The sequence below is a fragment of the Cyanistes caeruleus genome, chromosome 1 (assembly GCF_971803275.1).
Source record: "Cyanistes caeruleus chromosome 1, bCyaCae1.hap1.1, whole genome shotgun sequence".
Taxonomy (NCBI): Eukaryota; Metazoa; Chordata; class Aves; order Passeriformes; family Paridae; genus Cyanistes; species Cyanistes caeruleus.
The window spans coordinates 38,685,168-38,693,118 of NC_141701.1; positions in this window are offsets into that span (position 1 = coordinate 38,685,168).

The window sequence follows — 7,951 nt, forward strand, 5'->3', positions numbered from 1 at the left end:
CAGAGGTCACTGGTTTTCTGCAGAGATTCTGTCTCCATCACAACTCCTATGTATCTATTTCTTTCACATATTTATTTAAATAAATTTATTTATTTATCTATTTAAAAATAATAAACCCTTGTAGAGCCATGCTGGCAGGGATATCTCCTATTACTCTATACACATCCCTGGATTTCCCTAGATAGTCATTAATCCAAATCTGCATGGAATTCCTTAGTCTAAAACACACTGCAGGCAATGAATGGTTTAATTTCAAACCTCTGTGAAATAATGGCCATAACCACAATAAAAATACATTAAAGTGTATTAATGGAATAAACTGCAAACACTTTTACACTTCTAGCATATTTATAATGATATTTTCAAGGGTACTGAAGGAGTGGGTTTATTTAGAAAAACCCACTTCATACTTCATGAACATACTTCAGCATTTTCAGTTTCCTTTGTGAGTCTTAAATAGATTGTTCTTGATGCAGATAAGTGAAAGAAGTGCAAATTTCTACCTGCATGCTACCAAACCACATTTGAAATCATGGCCCCAACGCTCTTGATGAGATAAAAAAGAACGACAATTTATTAACAGGAACATATACACCACGTTATGTAAGAAATTTAAAGAGATGGGAAGGATAAAAGATAATTTTTTTAGAACTTAAACTCTTACTGTGTTTTGGAGAGTTCAGGAGAAACTTCATTTTGGTAAAAGATAAGCAGTGATGTTACTTTGAGTGCTCTGTGTTTAGTCAGGTATACAACCTAACCACACCTTTGAATTAATTTGCAACACTTTCTCATTAGTGCCATCTCCTTTCAAAGGCACAATGGTCATTTCAGCTTTTAGATTCGAAGTGCCAATATACTGGAGGATTACAGTCATGTTTTAAGAGATAGTACTAAGAGGGATGTGAGTATCTCAAACATGGCCCATGCATGGACTCATCACATGAATATTGCAGGCACACATTATTCTGCTCAAGGAAACAGAAAATGTAATTGCTAATTGTTCATAAAAGGTTTATTTAACTGGAATTTACATTTCTTTAAGTGACATTCCCAGACAGAGAATGTCTAAGCTTTCATTAAAGCACATTTTATTAACAATTAGTTAGTCCACATTAATTAATTTGTCAAAGACAATTTCTTTCCCTTCATTCTATCCTTTTAGTATAATAGCTTGTCTATATAAACTTGGTTTTTTGTCTACTGTACTGAAAAATGGCTCTTTGGAGACAGGCAAAGAATAATTTTTTTAGAAAATCCAGAGTATATTCACTAATGCCAAGCCAGCCTTGTTAATACCAGACTGAATGGAGAAATCTCTCATGAGGAAATAGATTACCCTGATTTTAGACTCTGTGTGTCCTCAAATTAAAATGCCTGGAACATGGCCATACTGCTCACTATGCACACACCCTTGCTGCAGTAGGCACTTCTGCAGCAAACATAAATCAGAGAAAATGAGATCCCATATTGAACCCTTTCACATCACAGCATGACATGCAAAGCCAGAAAGAGGCAAGGAGAGTTATTCTGGTAAAAAATATTGCAAATAATTTTCACAGGAAAGTCCAAGGTTCCCTGACAACAAGACATCTTCATGTACTTAGCTCATTCCTGTGAATTGACATCTTTCCTTTTTTAGGATGGCAAAGAGCAATGCAGGATTCCCAATATCCATTTTGAATAAACTGTTTTTCAACCAGAGACAGATAGGTTATTAACCCAAGTATTGTTTTTTATAACTAACAAGAAATAAAGTAGAATAGACAGTCCAGAAACACTTAACACTGAAGGCCTGAGCCTAACTCTGCCAGAAACTCAGGAAGACTTCTATTTTATTGAGAATATACAGGATTATAAACAAACTCCCTTTTTGCCTGTACTTACCAGGCAAAACTTCACAGAGTGCTAACAGGCAAGAGTTGAAGCCTTTGGCATGTGGGAGCAAAAGCACTGCTGGCCCTGCCCTGTTTGCCTCTCCTGCCCCATGAGCTACATTAGCACAAGTGGGATATGCACTGGAAACATACAGGTGGTCTTCTAGTCCTTCCTTCTCCTTCCCTGCAGCTGCACAGGCAACAAGACCTTCTTTGAAAGGAAGCAAAAATCTGGAGAAGTTTGCCATACTGGCATCATGGCAGTGACATAACTGGTCCTCACTTCAGAATTATATCATCTATAGGGGAACACAGTGTTCCTCAGTTCTCATGACTAACTTTTTGTTTACAATATCTTTCCAAGGGAATCCTAAGAACAATTCCTAGTTTTTTAACAAAATTGGGCTGAGAAGTGCAGGATTTGGTTAGGATAACTGGAAATGAGGTAAATCTGTGGAAATTATTTAAATTATCATTTAGCATGATGCAAGATAGGCTTTTTCTCCTCCTTTCTCTTTTCCCACTTATTTTTTGGACACTTGATAATTACTTAAGCGAGGGAATACAAAATACCAGTTTGTGGTTTTCAGTCTGCCAACATAATAAATATTCAGAGTTTTATTTTTAATCTTTAACAATAGAAAAACAGATGGCATGAGTAATTCTGTAGTGTCCTGTGCACTTTCAGCATTCCCAAAATGCTATGGACACTCATGGTATTAACACAGCCTCATAATGAGGGGAAGGGGACCACCATGGCAGCTGGGCTGGTGTTTTTGTTATGGTGTAGTGGCCATTTGTGCATGCTCAGAAACAGATAGAGGAAAACTCACCTATGTGTGTAGGTTGGAAGACACACCTGAGGACATCTTCTCCATCCTCCTGCTCAAAGCAGGACTTGTTAAAGCTGGTTGACCAGGGCCACATACAACCAGGTCCTGAACTTCTCCAAGGATGGAAATCTCACTGACTGTGCCAGCACTCTCCCTCAGTGCTTGTCTACCTTGACAGTGAAAATATTTCTTGGTGACTGATGGGAATTTCCCTTAATACAGGAATACCCACATCTCCTTCTCAGTATTGACTCTCACAGATATTTTGGGTCATCTCTGGGGAGCCTGTGACACCTGGAGACCTCACACTTCTTGTAGTCCAGTAGGAAAATGTGAGAGATAGAGCACAGCTAGGAAAACATCTGCTTGAGTCAAGTCTATTCCCCTTCCTGGGAAGTGTTGACCCAGTCTTCTGTAACTTACCTCTCCTAGTTTTGGTGTTTTGTTGCAGGGGATTTTTGTTGGGTTTTTTTTCTGGTTTCCAACTCCTCATACTTTCTAGGCCTAGTTATTCCCCTCGCTTATCAATGGTTTTGTTTGGTTTGAAGTTGAAAATGACTCAAAAGCCTGAAGTAAGTTTGCACCTTTTGGACACAAGCAAAACAGGGACAATTCTTGATTTTGACTGCCTGTCAGTACAGCTTCTGTGGTTAGATATAACTCCTTATTTCATGGAACTTTGTGCTTTGTGCAAAAGACAACATTAGATCAATCAAATGGAAGTTCACCTAACAAGTTTAAAGTTGTTTGTTGTCTTCCTTAGTGCACCTACAATGCAGAGGCCTGTGGGCTTAAAAATAATGAGAGGAAATATTATAACAGCCAACATGAACTGAAATTACAGCCTGACCAAGGGATTTCTTTTTTTCTATGCACAATTCATTTCATAATTGTTTTCCTTACAAATGGGATGTGAACTTGGCCTTTATCAACCACAGACTGTATTTCTTGTGCCTTCTCTTGGAAAGTGCAAAATATGTTGTTCCAAGTTGGCAAATTTAAGTATAAATTTATTTTGAGAGGACATAGGTCTTATACTTTGGGTCTTGATTTTATTTTCTTGACTGTAACTAAACAACTTTCTTTTGTTTTTGGTATAGCTGCTCTCTTATATATCAGTAATCTTAAATGATCAGGCTTGCTGGGGTTTTTTCAAAACACTTAAGGATAGAAGTAGATATGTAGCATATTTCCTGCTCTGGTGATTTCCATTTAAAAAGACACATTGCCTGTAAAGCCATATAAATTTTCATTCAAAATCCACTTTAGTAAAGGTATATACTTTGAATTCTTTTAACTCATGAGAACAAACAATTCATCCTTATACTTTTGCATGGCATTTCTGCCACTCATTTCCTGTGTTTTTATTCCATAATAGCTTTTGTTGTCCCTGTTGTTTCCCCCTAGCAATTTATTTTGTTTATCCTTAAGTGCATCCAAATATCTGATCATAAAACTCAAATAGCAGCTCTGCCAATTAGCAGGAAACAACTTTGATGTGCCTGATCAGAGATGAAACAAAAACAAATGTGGGTACTTACAAGAAAAGGTATCAAGTAGAAAGTCAAACAGCCAAGAAAAGAATCTTTTGGTCATGAAATGACAAATTCAGAGGCATGAAGAAATCACATCCTATGAAGGCAACATAAAATAAAATAAACATATATAATAAAATGGAGCAAGATTTATAGGCAAAAAACAGTAATTAATTTTTAATTCAGGAAAGTTTTTTCTAAAGGATATTTACATAGGGGCTGATGTATAATACTAAATACTGAAATTGTCAGTGGAAATGAACATCTGGCAATCTATGCTCAGTATATGTCAAAATAAATTAGTTGGAAAGTATGATTTGGAAAGAAAAATTAGATTGTTAACAAAATTAATCAACAAAACAATGATTAATGATAAAAGTATTTAATTTCTTTTTTTTCCTTTTCTATGTAATCTTTTGATAATGTTTCAAAGTAAGTAAATTAAAAATATATTTACTGAATATTGTATAAAAGTAAAATAATCTCTCAATAATTTCTTATCACAAATTTGCAATAGGCAGGGTGTCATCTCAAAGCCATTCTAGGCTATTTCTCTGTGGATTTTAATAGTGATAGAATTCCTAAGTTCCCTTGAACAGACATTCCCAGCCTGGGGCACATGTCACCAGTAAGGAGCTAGCTCGATTTCCTAATCCCAATCCTCCTGACACAGGTAATATAATAGCAATAAAATCCAAGTGTGCTTTGTTGAGTCTTTGTTCCATCTCCACTAAAATTAATATATGGTAAATTCCAGGAATGAAACCAAGGTTAAAAAGTAAGACGTGAAATGATATAAAAATGGATAGAAAAATTGGACACTATTTAACTCAGAGAAGGAAGGGGAAGAGAGTAAAAAAGGTCCTCCAGATGATCTTTCCTTTCCATGTTAAGGCAAGAAGGACCCTTCCTGACCTCAGATTTTTCACATATTCCTAGCACAACACATCAAAATTTACTGGAAAAGCACATTCTATTTAGTGCATTGACACATCTTGACAAGAGTCAGAAATATTAATCCTTCTTCATTTGTAACAGTAAATTAATTGTCCACATGTTCATTAAACTCCTCATGAAATTTATCTGATATTGAAAACTGAACAGTTCTGGTTGCAGTTTTTGGCTGAGATTTCCCAGATGCCATAAGCAGAGGCCATGAATTTTGTCTGAATGCTTGGCAAATGCAGGAATCAAATGGGTGGAAAGGCTTCTTTTGGCCCTGTCACAGCTGCTGACTTGACAGATGGAAATACTCTGTTTTGAGAGGAAACTTGTGACATACTCAGTTTTGACAACTGCCAGAGGCAAAACCGAGTGATCTGACCCAGGCTGTCAACTTCCAGCTTTTTATTGACACTATTGGGTGAGAAATGTGAGCAAAGTACAGACATGCTGGGAGATTCGAGGTAGACCAATTAGTGATATTATCTGAATTTTTTATAGAATGTTTAAAAATATTTTATAGAACGTTTAAAATTTTTTTTTTCTCTTTGGACACCTCAAATCCTCACTTCCCAAGCTGTCAATTTGTCAATTTGTACTTTGGGATCACAGTGACAATTCACAGCTTTTGGGCAGAGACTAGTTTTTTCATGTTGATATAAACTGGGAATCATTTCTTTGATGTCAACAGAATGACAGCAAGACAACACAAGTACTGGAACCAAGTGCTCTGTCTGCAATGACTTTGTGACTTGATGATGGCAACCAAATAAGACAAATTCAGATTCCCAAAAGTATTGTAATGAACAATAGTCAAATTAGTTAAAAGCAGGTTCTAGAAACTGAGATTAACCAATTGTCTCCATCCATGTTTTATTGCATAGGGGATAAATATTTAAATGAAAGAAAAAATGTGTTTTAAAATGTGAATCCTTGTCTGCAGTTAAAGAAAATTCACATTACCCATCATAAGGGAGAACGTTACAAATTCTAACCACTTGATATTTATGTTCTCTGTTTTTGTGGTTTTTATGTCCTTTCTTTCCAGTGTTTTATATACAATAATTGCTCTGCAGAGGTACCTAGACAAATTCTACAGAAGTGTCTGTGGCTCTCTCTTCCACCCGCTGCTCCCCCATCCCGACTCACACTCCTGCTCCCTCAGTTCACCCAGATGAGCTAACTTTCTCATACTGCTCAAGGGATTTGCTTAAGGATGCAAGAGCTTCTTGGAAGAGCACCCAGGGCTTCTTGGAAAGCTGCTGACTCCACTCTGAATCAGAAAAGAAGTGCTTACCTAGCTCCTCATGCTGGCTGAGATGAGGGTGGAAAATTTTGTCTATTAAGAGAAGATGGATAATCCTAAATTTCATGTACAATTTTCATCTCAGTGATTTGAGGAAAAGCCTTATTCCACATTTCCTCCAGACCAAAAAACTGAAATGAGTGTACTTTGTCCGTGTTCTCAACACAAATGTTAGAATGCAGCTATCTGTATTATTTGTCCTGTTTCCTATTCACCCAACTGCACTGTCTATCATGCAATTTTACAGAACTAAACTAAGAGTTTAGTTTATGCAAGTTTATGCTTCATGCAAGGCTAAAAACCCCCTGGAAGTGTACAAACAGCAAAAGGGCAGCAACAGGTCATCTCACCACCAGGTAGGTGGCTTTGGAGATCTGTATCTTCATACTTTTATGTTAGGAACACTTTCACAAGCAGTAAGAATAGTCCACAAATAATTATGCCTTTTATTTTCAGGCTGTTCTTAAACTTCCAAATGATATGGGAGGGAGCAGGAATAACTAAGACACGTGGAACTGGTCTGAGAAGATGGGAATCCAGCATATTGAACAGAGTTCTCAGCAGAGAAGGAATATAGGCAACTGTGCTTGAAGCTCTTCTTGGATTTTAAGGGGCACATTACACTAACGTAATTATAATGGCCTGAGAGTAAGCAGCTGCAATAAATTTTGGCAAGGTAGTAAGGGGAAGACATCCATTCTAATATTTTAAAGCTCTCATTAATTATAGCTGACCAGTTTTGGGGGTAAATAGATATAACTTTAACTGCTGTCCCTGCTCTAGGTTTCATATGTATGTGTATAGGACAGACTACAGATGGAGAGGGTAGAAAGCAGAGTATGAATGCCATGGTTTTCTGAGGGTGTGCATGGTGAAATACAACAGTAAGTAACACACTGAGAATCAGGGTGTCACTGTAAATCAGATCTCCAAGTATGGCCCATAACCAGTCAAGTGAGAAGGAGAAGCATCAAAAAACTAGGAAGCCTAGTTCAGGAGATTCAGTCTAGGTTGAGAATTTGGGCAGAACCATATGAAACTGACCTCAAGAGCTTATCCTAGAGCTGCAGACAGCCAAATCCAATACTGTAAGGCTGCCAGCACTGCTCTAGGATGGATCCATGTCCTGCTCACTTTCTACCATTGTATTCCATAAGGATTTCTTTTGTCATAAGTTTCCACTAAAACTAGCCGTCAAAGACTGGTCTCCACCCAAAACCAAACCTCTTGCACAATCCTAGGAAGTCCATAAATTCCCAAAAGCTCCAGATTCCCTGCAAGCATGCCATTGGTCTGGTCCAGGGAAGCATCACTGAGCATCACATGTGTGGAAGAGCTAGGCTGTGCATTCCCAGGAAATGGGACCCCACAGTACCTGTGCGAAGGTAATTCACAGCTGGTCCCCTGAGGCAGAGGTGGGCATGCCTGGGGTTCTGTGTTTCAGTGAACCAAACCTAT